Source organism: Mytilus galloprovincialis, chromosome 4 (assembly GCF_965363235.1).
Source record: "Mytilus galloprovincialis chromosome 4, xbMytGall1.hap1.1, whole genome shotgun sequence".
Classification (NCBI taxonomy): domain Eukaryota; kingdom Metazoa; phylum Mollusca; class Bivalvia; order Mytilida; family Mytilidae; genus Mytilus; species Mytilus galloprovincialis.
Genome location: NC_134841.1, coordinates 104,749,508 through 104,765,690, shown reverse-complemented (window position 1 = coordinate 104,765,690; position 16,183 = coordinate 104,749,508). Strand labels below are relative to the sequence as shown.

At 32.3% G+C, this 16,183-nt stretch overlaps 2 long non-coding RNA genes across 2 annotated transcripts; one reads left to right on the top strand and one right to left on the bottom strand.

Moving 5' to 3' along the window:
* Positions 1–879: 879 nt before the first annotated feature.
* Positions 880–7,606, bottom strand: LOC143073731 (uncharacterized). The gene is made up of 3 exons (XR_012977582.1): positions 7,566–7,606; positions 4,835–4,928; positions 880–1,159 (listed from the first exon to the last, which is right to left on the bottom strand). It is a non-coding gene; the product is annotated as an uncharacterized LOC143073731 (long non-coding RNA).
* Positions 7,607–11,993: 4,387 nt separating this feature from the next.
* On the top strand, positions 11,994–15,799 carry LOC143073730 (uncharacterized). Its single transcript, XR_012977581.1, has 3 exons — positions 11,994–12,057; positions 14,319–14,406; positions 15,037–15,799. It is a non-coding gene; the product is annotated as an uncharacterized LOC143073730 (long non-coding RNA).
* The last annotated feature ends 384 nt before the right edge of the window (positions 15,800–16,183 follow it).

Below are 16,183 nucleotides of genomic sequence, written 5' to 3'. Positions count from 1 at the left end.
ACTTAATTTCAACACTTCTTATAAATTTAAGTTATGTACATTTGAGAATATCATTTTCAAAACATGCAAAAAGACAAAACATTACAATTGGTATAAGAAATAAGGCACTTGTGTTTTAATATTTCATCTTTCACTGAGATAACACCATCAAGTAAAATGTGTGAAACAAAAACAGAAAGTTAAACAAACAGCAATAAAATAACTTAAGCAAGTGTCAATAAACCTGCACAAATAACATGAATAATATATCTAAGGTCATAAGCAAGTGACAATAAACATACAGCAATAATATATCTAAGGTCATAAGCATAAACATGCAGCAATATTATACATTGTATATCTAAGGTCATAAGCAAAAGACAATCAACATACAGCAATAGTATATCTAAGGTCATAAGCATAAACATGCAGCAATAATATATCTAAGGTCATAAGCATAAACATGCAGCAATATTATACATTGTATATCTAAGGTCATAAGCAAAAGACAATCAACATACAGCAATAGTATATCTAAGGTCATAAGCATAAACATGCAGCAATAATATATCTAAGGTCATAAGCATAAACATGCAGCAATATTATACATTGTATATCTAAGGTCATAAGCAAAAGACAATCAACATACAGCAATAGTATATCTAAGGTCATAAGCATAAGCTGCTGTGTATAATTATTCTACCCCCTACATAACAGTTCAGTGCATAAATAATTCCATCCACAAGACATCTTCCTTCAATTGGTTGAATAAATTTTGGCAACTTGTTCTTCAAACATCTTCTCTGTATATTTGATATGATGGAGAGCCATGTACATAATATTATGTACATGAATGGGTAACGCATGTGTTTATTTCGACAACAAACATGACAAAGATACTATTTTTTTTCTTAATTTCTCCATAATCCATCGGTGAATATGTAGGTTGTTACATTTTACACCATTGTGTTCTTGTGCATCTTTGATAGTACTCCATTTTGTTTATAGCAATTTTGTAGAATTTTTTCTATTTCTTTTTCCAGAAAAACACACAATTGAGTTCATTTCACATTAATTAATCCAATTAGCACATTATGTAGAAAAGTATTAACAAATAAGTTTCCTCTTCAGTATAGACTTGCAGAACCTGACGATGATCATAAAAACCAAGATATCTGACCTATAAATACACAAAATAAAAAAAAAGTTATAAACATGATAAATGGAGAAAAAAAACTGCAATATATATAAGTTTATTTTATCATGTTTTAATTAAAGTCATAAGAAACCTCAAATTAAAAAAAAAATATGTATAATAATTATGTTTTTTATAACTAAATGGATAGTTTTCATTATGCAACTTAAGTACATATACTTTTTTCTGAGGAAAATTCTTTAATTTGTCCACATTTAGAAGAAGTTTACTTATTTTTAATTGCTTGCTTCCAGGAAGCAATTCACCGATACATATTTTCCATATACATAGTGACCCGAGCGTAACCCTCCTTGCAAAAATCCGGTGACCACAATATGCAAGGATCTGTCATTGAAATAAACAAATAGCTGATTATACATGTTAAACACATGCTCAATACCCATGCTTTTTGTGATTTGTTTACTATAAGGTGACAATCGGTAAAACTCAGCTTCAAAACACGGCATTTAATGAGCAGCATTATTTGTTAAATCATAACAAACAGAGAGAAAAAAAAATTGACGATTTATATGATATACTTGTGAAAATAATGATAAAATCGTGCACAGAGGACTAAGTTTATGATGTATACATGCATTGGTTCAAAAGTTGGACAAACTTTATTTTTCTCCACTCACTCGTTTCATATGACTTTAACATTTGAGAAACTTTCATTTGATATTCTTACTTGTCATGCTTTATATGAGTTCTCTTATTTCAGTGCTTTGTGTCCAAGATTTAATATTCGTTGTTTAGTGCCTTGCAGTGATATTTAAAGTTTAGCCACTTGCAAAAGTTGTTATAGAATGTTCATATGTTGTGTTATTTGAACCACTGTCCTCAACTTTTTGGAATTTTGGGTCCTCAATGCTCTTCAACTTTGTATTTATTTGGCTTTTTTAACTATTTTGATCTGAGCGTCACTGATGAGTCTTATGTAGACGAAACGCGCGTCTGGCGTATAAAATTATAATCCTGGTACTTTTGATAACTATTTACACCACTGGGTCGATGCCACTGCTGGTGGACGTTTCGTCCCCGAGGGTATCACCAGCCCAGTAGTCAGCACTTCGGTGTTGACATGAATATCAATTATATGGTCATTTTTATAAATTTTCTGTTTACAAAACTTTGAATTTTTCGAAAAACTAAGGATTTTCTTACCCCAGGAGTAGATTACCTTAGCCGTATTTGGCACAACTTTTTGGAATTTTGGGTCCTCAATGCTCTTCAACTTTGTATTTATTTGGCTTTTTTAACTATTTTGATCTGAGCGTCACTGATGAGTCTTATGTAGACGAAACGCGCGTCTGGCGTATAAAATTATAATCCTGGTACTTTTGATAACTATTTACACCACTGGGTCGATGCCACTGCTGGTGGACGTTTCGTCCCCGAGGGTATCACCAGCCCAGTAGTCAGCACTTCGGTGTTGACATGAATATCAATTATATGGTCATTTTTATAAATTTTCTGTTTACAAAACTTTGAATTTTTCGAAAAACTAAGGATTTTCTTACCCCAGGAGTAGATTACCTTAGCCGTATTTGGCACAACTTTTTGGAATTTTGGGTCCTCAATGCTCTTCAACTTTGTATTTATTTGGCTTTTTTAACTATTTTGATCTGAGCGTCACTGATGAGTCTTATGTAGACGAAACGCGCGTCTGGCGTATAAAATTATAATCCTGGTACTTTTGATAACTATTTACACCACTGGGTCGATGCCACTGCTGGTGGACGTTTCGTCCCCGAGGGTATCACCAGCCCAGTAGTCAGCACTTCGGTGTTGACATGAATATCAATTATATGGTCATTTTTATAAATTTTCTGTTTACAAAACTTTGAATTTTTCGAAAAACTAAGGATTTTCTTACCCCAGGAGTAGATTACCTTAGCCGTATTTGGCACAACTTTTTGGAATTTTGGGTCCTCAATGCTCTTCAACTTTGTATTTATTTGGCTTTTTTAACTATTTTGATCTGAGCGTCACTGATGAGTCTTATGTAGACGAAACGCGCGTCTGGCGTATAAAATTATAATCCTGGTACTTTTGATAACTATTTACACCACTGGGTCGATGCCACTGCTGGTGGACGTTTCGTCCCCGAGGGTATCACCAGCCCAGTAGTCAGCACTTCGGTGTTGACATGAATATCAATTATATGGTCATTTTTATAAATTTTCTGTTTACAAAACTTTGAATTTTTCGAAAAACTAAGGATTTTCTTACCCCAGGAGTAGATTACCTTAGCCGTATTTGGCACAACTTTTTGGAATTTTGGGTCCTCAATGCTCTTCAACTTTGTATTTATTTGGCTTTTTTAACTATTTTGATCTGAGCGTCACTGATGAGTCTTATGTAGACGAAACGCGCGTCTGGCGTATAAAATTATAATCCTGGTACTTTTGATAACTATTTACACCACTGGGTCGATGCCACTGCTGGTGGACGTTTCGTCCCCGAGGGTATCACCAGCCCAGTAGTCAGCACTTCGGTGTTGACATGAATATCAATTATATGGTCATTTTTATAAATTTTCTGTTTACAAAACTTTGAATTTTTCGAAAAACTAAGGATTTTCTTACCCCAGGAGTAGATTACCTTAGCCGTATTTGGCACAACTTTTTGGAATTTTGGGTCCTCAATGCTCTTCAACTTTGTATTTATTTGGCTTTTTTAACTATTTTGATCTGAGCGTCACTGATGAGTCTTATGTAGACGAAACGCGCGTCTGGCGTATAAAATTATAATCCTGGTACTTTTGATAACTATTTACACCACTGGGTCGATGCCACTGCTGGTGGACGTTTCGTCCCCGAGGGTATCACCAGCCCAGTAGTCAGCACTTCGGTGTTGACATGAATATCAATTATATGGTCATTTTTATAAATTTTCTGTTTACAAAACTTTGAATTTTTCGAAAAACTAAGGATTTTCTTACCCCAGGAGTAGATTACCTTAGCCGTATTTGGCACAACTTTTTGGAATTTTGGGTCCTCAATGCTCTTCAACTTTGTATTTATTTGGCTTTTTTAACTATTTTGATCTGAGCGTCACTGATGAGTCTTATGTAGACGAAACGCGCGTCTGGCGTATAAAATTATAATCCTGGTACTTTTGATAACTATATTATGGTCAGGTAAGAGGTTGAGTGCTCACAGACATGATATTTTTTTATTAATTGTTATTGTTTTTGAACATGTTGAACTAAATTGGATTGTTTAAATCTTTTCATGTTGGGATCTTTATTGGCTGACCTATAAAGGAAGTGTTGTCTCATTATTGAAGGCCAGCCCATCATTGGCCTTTAATTTCTTGCATCCACTTCTTTGAACTCTGGTGCATAAGTCACTCATTTACCATACCACATCTTCTTATTTTTATAAGAGTCATCATTCAAAGGCAATTAATCTTATCATGTTTATTACTGTAATTTAGAAATTATCCAGAGGTTTTTAGTAATGCGATTAATGTGACTGGGTGAGTATCGCAAAAATAAGAAATCATATTTTGATAACAGAAACATATTTATATCATGTATATATAATTGATGCAGATTTTTTTTGTAACCACAATAAGTTGTCCATTCCCTGAAAAATCACAATAATAAATGCAAGCAATAATTTCTGAATTTACAGTATATAGAAGTGGTCTTACCATTTAGGCCTTGTTGTATTCTGTTTATCTTGTTTTGTCGCTCATTTCTATTGAAACTGTTTATATTTTTCATTATTTTTCTATATTTCTTGTCCTATAAAACATAAAAAGGGTAAAAACTATTATTAAACATCAGTATTTTCTTTATATACAATAATATTTAATAAGAATGGAATATTTGTGCTATTTCATTTCACAAACTTTTTGTCAGTCATGACTTTCAAAGACTTTCACCCTGGTCAATAGTTTAAAAAACAAACATTCCCATACTTTTTCTTGGTGTTCATACTAATTTTTCATTGGACAACAAAAACATGATTCAACTATTCTTCTATGATTTGTTTTGCTTGACTACGTTGAACTCTGAAATATTGTTTACAGTATAATCTGTATGTGTCTCACTCGTCAAAATTTCAAATTAATATATAAATAACCAATACGAATGCTATGCATGGCTCAGCTTGATACAAACGTACACTTTAAACCCTGAACAGTTGGAGCAAGTATGGACACAACATTCAATTCAAACTTTTCTACATTGGTTAGAGGTATAGGGGGAGGTTGAGATCTCACAAACATGTTTAACCCCGCCGCATTTTGCGCCTGTCCCAAGTCGGGAGCCTCTGGCCTTTGTTAGTCTTGTTTTATTTTAATTTTAGTTTCTTGTGTACACTTTGAAAATTAGTATGGCGTTCATTATCACTGAACTAGTATATATTTGTTTAGGGGCCAGCTGAAGGACGCTTCCGGGTGCAGGAATTTCTCGCTACATTGAAGACCTGTTGGTGACCTTCTGCTGTTGTTTTTTTATTTGGTCGGGTTGTTGTCTCTTAGACAAATTCCCCATTTCCATCCTCAACTCTGAATTGTAAATTTGGATTGTGATTCAATAGTTGATGCAGCATAGGTTTCTGACATTGAATGAATGTGGTCCAAGTACTTAAAAATTTTAAATTGACAATTAACCTCTAAAATGGTCCAATATTCAAAATCTTAATACATGGTTAGATGCAGCATATCAACATGATCAAAGAACCCAAATAATTCATTATTTGATGAAATCAAATAAAGTTCATTTTTGGACCCTTTAGATCTCAATGTGGACCAATTTGATAACGGGCCAAAATATCAAAAATCTAAATGAATGGTTAGATTCAGCATATCAAAGAACCCCATATATTCATTTTTTTTTTAAATCAAACAAAGTAAAATATTGGACCCCAATTTGGACCAACTTGAAATTTGGGCCCATACTAAAAATCTAAGTAAATATTCAGATTCAGCATATTAACATGATTAAAGAACACCAAGAATTTAAATATTATTAAAATCAAAATAAGTCAATGTAAGTTTAATTTTGGACCCTTTGAACCTTAAGATAGACCAATTTAAACAGGACCAAAAAACTAGGAATCTAAATACACAGTTAGATTTGGAATATATATATATATATATATCAAAGAACCCCAATAATTCAATTTTCTATAAAATCAAACAAAAGTTTAATATTGGCCCCTTTTGGCCCCTAATTCATGTAATTCCTAAACTCTGGACAAAAACCCTGGTCACAAACCCTGTGTTTGAGTTTCATAGATTTCTGTTAACTTATACTAAAAGTAATTATGGGAAAACCAAGTGTCTTCGGACTACGACGACTACATGATAAATAGAGAATGGGAATGGGGAATGTGTCAAAGACCCCCCTTTTTTGGACTATCAATGCATTTGAATGGGGACATGTAATTATCCCCCCTTTTTTTTCCTGGGTTAGGAAACCCCTTTTTAAAATGACTGGATCCGCCCCTGAAGGGTCTATAATTAAGTTTGACAACTTCAGACATACTACATGTACTACTTTCATGACTTTACCAAAAAAAAATTAACACATTTCATCCAATTTAATTTCATCCTTTACTTGCTATTTCATCCATAATATTTTAAAGAAAGAAATTTGGAAGGAGTATGATTTTAATTTGCAAGTTATACACTATCCAAACTAGAGACCTAATAGAGTAGATATATACTTGACTATAAATTTAAATCAAACTTGGGGTGACTGGGGACAAAGATTTAAGGGAATAGATGACAGTTTACCTACAATGATCTAGCTTCATGGCAATGGCATACATTACAGACTACATCATGTACATGGTCATTCTTAATTGTGTTTAAACTTTGGGAGTTCATTTTTTTAATGTTTAAAGCTAACAATTTCAACTACATACATTTATCAAGATTTGATTCTACATTTATATATAATTGTGTATGTCACATGTATGTACATGGTGTATTTTAATGTAAAGCATCTGAAAACTCATTAGCCGTTTCATATTTATTTCAGTTCTTCAAAAGGCAAATTTATATGAGCCTATGCCTGAAAACAGAGATTTCTTATTAAGGAGAAAGCCCCGCCCCCCTTTTTGGTGTGAAATATTTTGTTGATTATATAGGGAATCACTGAAGCATGACTGGAGCAAGCATCCCCCTTCTGCCCCCCCCCCCCCACCCCAATTAAAAAAAAAAAAAAAAATGGAAATTTCTGGATCTGCCCATGTCAACCTTTCACTCAGGTCATTGGTGAAGAGTTGTCACACAAAATAAATGATATCAAATGTTCATATGTATATGTTTTAGCTCGTGTAGGTGTAAGGAGGCAACCATTTGATTTGTAGGGCGAAAAGGGTGAATAATCTTGCCTTGTAAAACTTGTGCTATAAATAAAAATTAATACATTTCCATTTAAAAATCCGTCAGCCCAATCTCATCCAGTGACCCGTCAGCCCAATCTCATCCAGTGAAATAGATTATTATCTGTTTTCGAAATTATATGGAAGTACTTAGTAGTCCAGACGCATTGCAAGGCATTTTTTCTAAGGAGACGTGTAGACTCATTTAATTGGGGGAATGGAACCAATAAATTGACAGGATCCGATATGATCTTCCCAGTACGGAGCACCTATTTTTTTTAGGTAATTATTATTAGTGTCGGTGATCTCACAAGTAAATCAGAGAAAATATTGCATGCAAATTAATAAGCAGAGAAGAGACAATTATCAACTTGTGTATTATTCATTTTCTCGCAGTTATTTACGGTAAATTAACTATATGTAGTATATATCCCAAAACAGGTGTTCGGTTCTAGTACGATACAATTTAGTAAAAGTTTTTAAACTGCTATATTTTGGGGCCGAAAAGGGGTCTTACTGAACCTTTTCCTTTATAAATCTTAAGTAGGCATGCGTGGGTTCCATTTCATGAGACCTACACGGATTTTTTATAAAATAAATTTAAAAATTATAAATACAGTTTTCAATTCTTTCCCGGCATAGATAAAAAAAAAATGAAAAATAAATAATCTTTTGAGAAATAATACGATATGGTTTAATTATTTCACTTCATTATAATGATAAATCCTTTAGATCTGAAATGTTTAATTAAAACGAATTTATCATTTTGATCTACCGATAAACTTTAAATTGAAGTGACATGGTCAGCTAAGTAACCTGATTAGTTGCATGGCTGATTACCATCTTACAGGTGACCCAGTAATTTTCCATATGACACTAGCGTGTACCCTCGGGGTGTGTATAACTTATTTTTTGGGGAACATCCTGTCCACGTGTAATACTTAGCATATATTCCAACATTTGACATTAAACAAATTTTCTTTGTAGCATCGGAGGCAATTTCATGTTCAACCACACAGAAAATTTCACAAAAAAAATATGATAAAATCATAAGAAAAAGAATAAAAAATACTAACAAATAAATTTGGCATTAATAAAACGGGGATTCGTGTATTCAAGAGCTTATTTTCAGTGGACAACAACAAATGGAAGTTTTTAACGACCTTGACTGGCTATAATATATATATATAGCACTTGCACGGTCGTTCCAGTGGACATATTTCATACCAGATTACCTATTCTTTTTATATATATGACAATTATTGTTCAATCTGATACACGTACCTATAATGTACAGTATTTTGAACAGCTTCAAATATATGGGGTCCGTAGTAATACCGCAAAGGACCTCCTTAGTGCACTAAGAACAAAATTGTGCACTAAGGACCTGATGGAATGATACAACTGTTACAAAGGACATGGCATATAAAAATAGACTTTGTAAAAATTCATAATTTTAAAATTTACAATTATACCTTTTTTAATTAGAAAGTTATCTAATGTGTATTCGACACGTGCCTCAAAAAAGTGATTGTCACCTTTTAAAATAGTGTAATAGGTAGAAATTCACATTCGCTCAACCTTGACCCGTTCATAATCTGCTAGTATACTGTTTAAACATGTATATATGGTATTTCAAATTGTTCTCTATTTTTTTCCCATTTGTTTGTTTCTGCCGTATTTATTCTGTCTGTTATAATTTTTACTTCTAAAGTAATAAAGTATTTTCAACTCTTTTTTTTAATCCTTTTAATTTTAAAAAGACAAATAATTGTGAACACTTCACGGAAAAGTGAGGATTTATATTTGGTTGCTACAACGTCCAGTTGCCAATACTTCATTCATTTTTCTGATGTCAGAGACCATGCCCCACAGCAAGGTTTTATAAGGATAGAACATAGGCAAATGCAAATAGATTCTATTGACTATATCTTTGCTGCTTTGGTCTCTGCATGTATAATGATTCATTATGTTTTATGGGATACGTAACTTCTGTTCTACAAATTTTATATTAAAATATATTCTGATTTTTCATTTTTAATGAGATTTTAGTTTCTGTTAATAAGAGGCAGTAAAAAAACCAAGTTTTAATCATAATTATGGTGAACCCAGCCCCCCCCCCCCCTCCCCCCCTGTCAACGTGACACCCAACCACACCGCTTGAAAATCTTAAAAAAAAATTTAATGTTATCTTTACTATATATTGAATAGGGTGACACGTTGTCGCTACATAATAACCAGATAAAATGGATCTTGTTTATACAAAAAATATTTCAAGCTTGTGGTTTGTCAAACATATGGGAGTCACAAAATTTTGTTAATAAAGAATGGTTAAAAACTGTCATAAAGCAGAGATTACTAGATCAATATATTCAGAACTGGAATTCCCTCATTCAAAATTCGTCAAAAGGTATAAACTACAAAATTTTTAAGAAAAACTTGGAATTGAAGAATATTTTAATATTTTGGACTTCAAAGACGCTATTGTTTTTTGTCGATTTCAAACGACTAATACTAAGTTGCCGATTTAAACAGGAAGATGGCAAAACGTAATCAGAGAAAACCGCTTTTGCAGTCTATGTAACAATCGACAAATAGGTGACGAATATCATTTTATATTTGAATGCAAATTTTTTAATCAAAAACGAAAAGAGTTTTTAACTGCATATATTACAAAACGGCAAAATACAGTTAAATTCTCTGAACTTATGTCAAGTACAAGAAAACCAGTTCTGAAGAAGCTTTTTTTTTTTTATAGAAAATATAAATACTTGTGTTTCTCGGCCCGTGATGGACTCCTGGCTTGTAACTTTTGTAACCTCTCTCGCTTGTTTTGTACATATTGTAAATATTTATTGTTGTATTTGTTATCTCTGTACCGATGTAATGCATTTGCTTTATGAGAATAAAGATATATATAGAAACTTCTTTAAATATACACAAGTCATAATTACATTGGCCAGAGGGTAACTTGATAATTAGAGGATCAAAGGATTTAATTAAGACAATCCAAGACTGCTACCTCTATATTTCATTATACATATCATTATTAGCCTCACTTAGGGTGATACAGCAGTTGCAAAACGGGTAGATACGATCTGTAATCAAATAATTAAACTAATCAAAAGTTTATTTAGAGTAACCAAGGATTTGTATAGTTAACTATACAAATCCTTGGAGTAACCATATGCCGGATGAACAAAAAGTTTGCCATTTATTGAAAAACATATGGTTTTATATAACAAGAAAACTTCTCTAGTATTCTAAACATTTATCACGTACCCCCTCCCCCAAACCTCCGCTTCAAGCTCTAGATTCGCGCCTGCACATTGTGAATTATATTTCTTACATCAAGATGCTTATTACATTATAAAATAAAATGGTATTCATCTTCAATTGTTGAAATAAAGATGAATTGTTAAAAAAAAAAAGCATTGACATCAGTTTTAAAGTTATTGTTCATAGGAGACAGTTATGATTTATAGTCTCTTTTTAAAACATAATATAATTTTACCTCTTGGAGTTTTTCTATATTACTTCTGTAATCGGATTTTGAAGAACCCGAAGGACACCACATACACTCATGCATATGTCTTTCATTCAAGGTATAATGATAATATATATGTAAACTCTTGTGTTGTTAACAAGGAAACGAAATCTCAAAAGCATTTTTGTCTCAATTTGTATCTAAAAATAGGGTTCTTTAATTTTAATAAAAGCTTGCATAGCAATTTCCTTAAAAACAAAATATAACAAAGGCAAAGTTTTAAAACACAAAATTCATTTTTTCTTTTTTTTTCTTTCATAAACTTGAAATTTAACCACGCTAAACCGTTAGGTTTATTCAACAACAACCATTAATTAATCAATAAGTAACGATAAAAAGACAATTGTGTATTGGATTAGGTTGATTGAACATGATGATTAGTGAATTTGCAATAAGCCGTTGGTCACGTGCCGAGTGGCACGCGTTGATTAAAAAGTCATTTAACTTCAAAATTACAATATCTATTGATACCTAACTTTACAGATATGAGGTATTTAATCATATCCTCCTATATATCCATATTCTCTGTGATCTTAAAACATCGGTTTAGTGTCCTTATTTTTTTAATGCAAAAACTTTCTTCTTAGTCAGCGCCATTAAGAATTCCTTTGCGGTATTTCTACACACCGAAATATATGGCCTTACTATTGGTAAAATACCACAGTACTTAGTGTCACTAATAGTCAAAATTTTGTGCCGTGAAAACTGGAAATGAAGTTTAGCGGGACATAGGAAATTACAAAAATATTAGAATTGTTTACTTACATAGTGTAAGCGGGATGCGGGAATCTAAAAAAAAATAAATAGTAACTATAAAGCGAGATCCGTGAACAGAACCCCCAAATGAGACCCCATTAGTTGTGGCTTATTTTGGGTCTTTTTAGCTAGTTTCCTTCCCCTACATTACTTGTAAGTTGATCGTTTTGTAAAGCAGCACTCGAGGTCTGACAGTATATTACCAAGAAATGCACAAAATATTGAAAAAGAAGGTTTCAAAAATTTAAATAATGGTATGCACACACACTCCCCTGTCAGCACAGACAATTGTATTTTTGTAAACGCGCCAAACTCATTTCTTCCACAGTGAGACAAGCTTTACAATGTTGATGGTGGTGAAAATCTAGTCCAAATAATTATGACGTCTTGCAAGGCTATTTTATTTCTGGAACGCTTTCCTCTGACGAAGCCGAAATGTGAAACCAAATCAACAAGAAGTCTAACATTTATAATAGAATTGAATATAAAATCGAAATGTAAATGGGGAATGTATCAAAAGACCAAAGAGCAGATAACAGCCAAAGGGCACCAATGGGTCTTCAATGCAACGAGAAAATCCCACAACCCGAGAAGGGGTTCCTAACCAAAGACAAATGGGGGGGGGGGGGGTCCAACTACATGTCCCCATTCAATACAATACAATCTGCTTTATTTGAAAAACACTCCGTCACATTGACATGTGAAACAATTAAGAGGTAAATTACAAAATACAATCACATACAATTAAAAAAATAAATAAAACAACTTAGAAATAAAATATATGGAAAATTACTTTATATTATAATATTTTAGTTAACTTTGAAATGAATTATATATAGACACATTTCAGAGGCGGATTTAGGGGGGGGGCCAGGGGGCCCTGGCCCCCCCTTTTTGGGGAAAAAATTTGGTTGCTTATATTGGGAATCACTGAAACGTGACTGGAGCGGGCCTCCTCTTAGGTCAGTCAGTGGGCCCCCACTTATGAAAATTTCTGGATCCGCCACTGCATTTTTTTTAAGTAATAAGTTAATATTTGTCAATGACAGTTAGTCCTTTCATTTTTGCTTAATTCTGATATTTCACATAGTACTCTGGAATATGCTGATTTCTGATATTTTTTAACTAATAAAAAATTGCATTCAAATAAATAATGGAATTCATTGCCAATTGCAGTTAAACACAGATTGCATGTCCTTTCTTCTTTTGGAATGACTTATACCATCTTCCCAGCTCTACTGGGATTTTACATTGCAGCGTCTTAATTTTGAAATATATTTATGTTCGAATGGTGTTAATTTTAAAATTCAAATGCATTGATCGTCCAATAAAGAACAATGAAGAAAGGGGGTTCCAACATGTCCAACCCTCAGACCCTCCTGGATCCCTGCCTGTGAGGCATGCTTTAGCTTGCCATTAAACAAAAATGTATACTAGTTGAGTGATAATGGACGTCATATTAAACTCTTCGAAATAAAAAAAGAAACTAAAATAAAAATCATACAAAGGTCAAAAAGGCCATAACTTCTGGCTCCTGACTTGGGAAAAGTGCAAAATGCAGTGGGGATGAAAGCCTTTACTGTAAATTCCTGAAATTACAATTAAATAAATCATCACACATCTTTGCGCATTTCTTGAAATTGGTCATATTAATAAATGCATGCAATATTTTCAGAAAATTTCAATATATAGGCTTTTTTTAAAAAGTCAATCTTGTGCATGATTTATTAATGATTATACTTGCACAATTAACGCATGTTGTTCTCAAAACTAAGAGGTGTCTATGCTATTTATGACAATTTTCATGGTTCAGTGGTTATAGTTAAGTTTTTGTGTTTTGGTCTGTTTTTCTCATACTTTATGCAATAGGTCTACTATATTTGTTGTATGAAATGATTGTAAGGTGTACATGTCTAGTGGGATGATGTCATCTGACCTTGACCTCATTTTCATGGTTCAGTGGTCAAAGTTAAGTTTTTGAGTTTTGGTCTTTATCTATTAAATACTATAAGCCATAGGTCAACTGTATTTGGTGTATAGAAATATTTTATGATCTATATGTCAGCATGGTCAGTGGCGCAGGTTTTATTTGACCTTGATCTCATTTTCACGGTTCATTGATCAGTGTTTTTGTGATTTGGTCTATTTTTCTTAAACTATAAGTAATAGGTCAACTATAATTGTTGCATTGAAGCATTGTTAGCTGTATATGTCTGCCTGGCATGGTTCATCTGACATTGACCTCATTCTCATGGTTCATTAGTCTTTATTTATTTATCTTGGTTAATGTTAAGTTTATGTGACAGTTGTGATAAAGCTTTATACTTAGGACTATCAACATATTATCAATGATTAGTAAAAGAAGGCGAGACATTTCAGCGTGTGCACTCTTCTTATTAAACACGCATTAATATACATCATGTACATTAAACAGCCAAAAAAAATATTGATGCAAGATGCCATTCAATAATAACTTTTACTCTTTTATGTATAGGACAAGAACTATAGAAGATACAGAGAAATTATAAACAGCAGAAATGATAAGCAATTTAAAATTTGCAGAAGCAAACTAAACCTAAATGGTAAGGCCACTTTTATTTTTTTTTTTTAAGTTGTTGAACTTGAAAGATGATAATCATGATTACTATAAAAATTAAAAGATGTGGTATATTAAATATGAAAACTATCATGGCTTTAAGAAAGCAATTGTAGGCCTGTGACGACCTTCAATAATGAGAAAATCCATACCCTATAGTCAAAGTAGGCAGCTATAAAAGATCCAAAGATGAAAAATTGAAACAATCCAACATGTCCAAACTGTAAAACTAATTGCCTAGTTTATTACAAAATAAATTACAAAAAATAAATATAACCGGTATGAAACAACAACAACAACAACCACTAAATTTTAGTGTCAGACTAAACTTACAAAAACTACAGGCTCTGAACTTTGGACAGGCACAATAGGAATATGGCAACCTATGATGTAAATTTCCTGCAAACACAGACTGGACTAATGTAAATCAACAAATTTTTCGCGAATACTTTATTTTGCGTTTTATACTTTCTAGTCTACATCACAGCTAATTATTTTTCACAAGGTTCAAGTTTACTTAATGAATTTTAATAAAGAAAGATACATATGAAAAACATTTATTGCTGTTTCTCTCTCCATTTATAACATTTTATTTGTTTATTTTGTGTATTTATAGGTGAACAGACATCTTGGTTTTCATGATCAATAGGTCATTACTGAAGAGGAAACTTAAAGTTGAAATTTATTTACAAAGTGCATAATTGGATTAATTTGAACTGGAATGTGTGCTTTCCTGCAAAAAAGAAACAGGAAATTTCATCATTATCACATGATAATGCCCATAAACAAAATGGAGTTCTATCATAAATACACAAAAACACTATTGCATAAAAGCAACAACATATTATATATATTATTCGAAAGAAAGGAGAATGCAGAACAAATACTATTTTGTTGTTGAAAAAAGGAACACCAGTTTTATCCACTCATTTACATCGCTCCCTCATATCAAATATACGGAAGAAGATCATTGAAGAACAATTTGCAAAAATGTTTTCTCTTAGAAGTGAAGGAAAATGTTAATTGAATGGAATAATGTATTCACTGAATTCTTACGTAGTGGATTGAATAACTGTACACAAGCTGAAACAGAAGACAATTTTAATTCAAAATAACACGAAAAGTGTATATTTTATTATTTAATCTGCAAATATATAAACAAATTCTTTAGAACACCACAAATGGTATGACATTCAAATTGGTTGCTTATTAATGTATTGCATTGAAACAATTACAAAGAAAACAGAATCATTTGCTACAATTTTTTTTTATAAATCATAGTTAAATTTTATAAAAAGTATGAACAATACCTAGATCTAAACAGTCAGACTTTATCAATTTTCAATGTCATTAAAATGTTGAGTCAAACATTTATGAAAGTTTTGAATATCATTTGCATCAACTATACAGTCTTGTAATAATTATATTCATACTGTTTGTATACATGGTATAGCGAAGAAATGTTTAACAAGAACAAATAAGGGAAATTTGATGTTCAGAAATTTCCTTAGAGGAAATTTGAAGAACAATGATTTCCTTAGAGGAAATTTGTTGTCTTGAAGGAAATCTTTGTCCCTTGAATAAACAATTTCCCTTGAGGAAAAAACAATTTCCCTTTGAGGAAAAATCTTTTTCCTTTAGGGAAATTTGATTTCCCTTGAGGTAAACAACTATTCCTCTAAGGAAATTGTTGAAAAAAGGGGCATAACTTTTTTAACAGTGGTGCTAGAGCCAAAAAATTTTAGGACAAAAATCAGGGAACC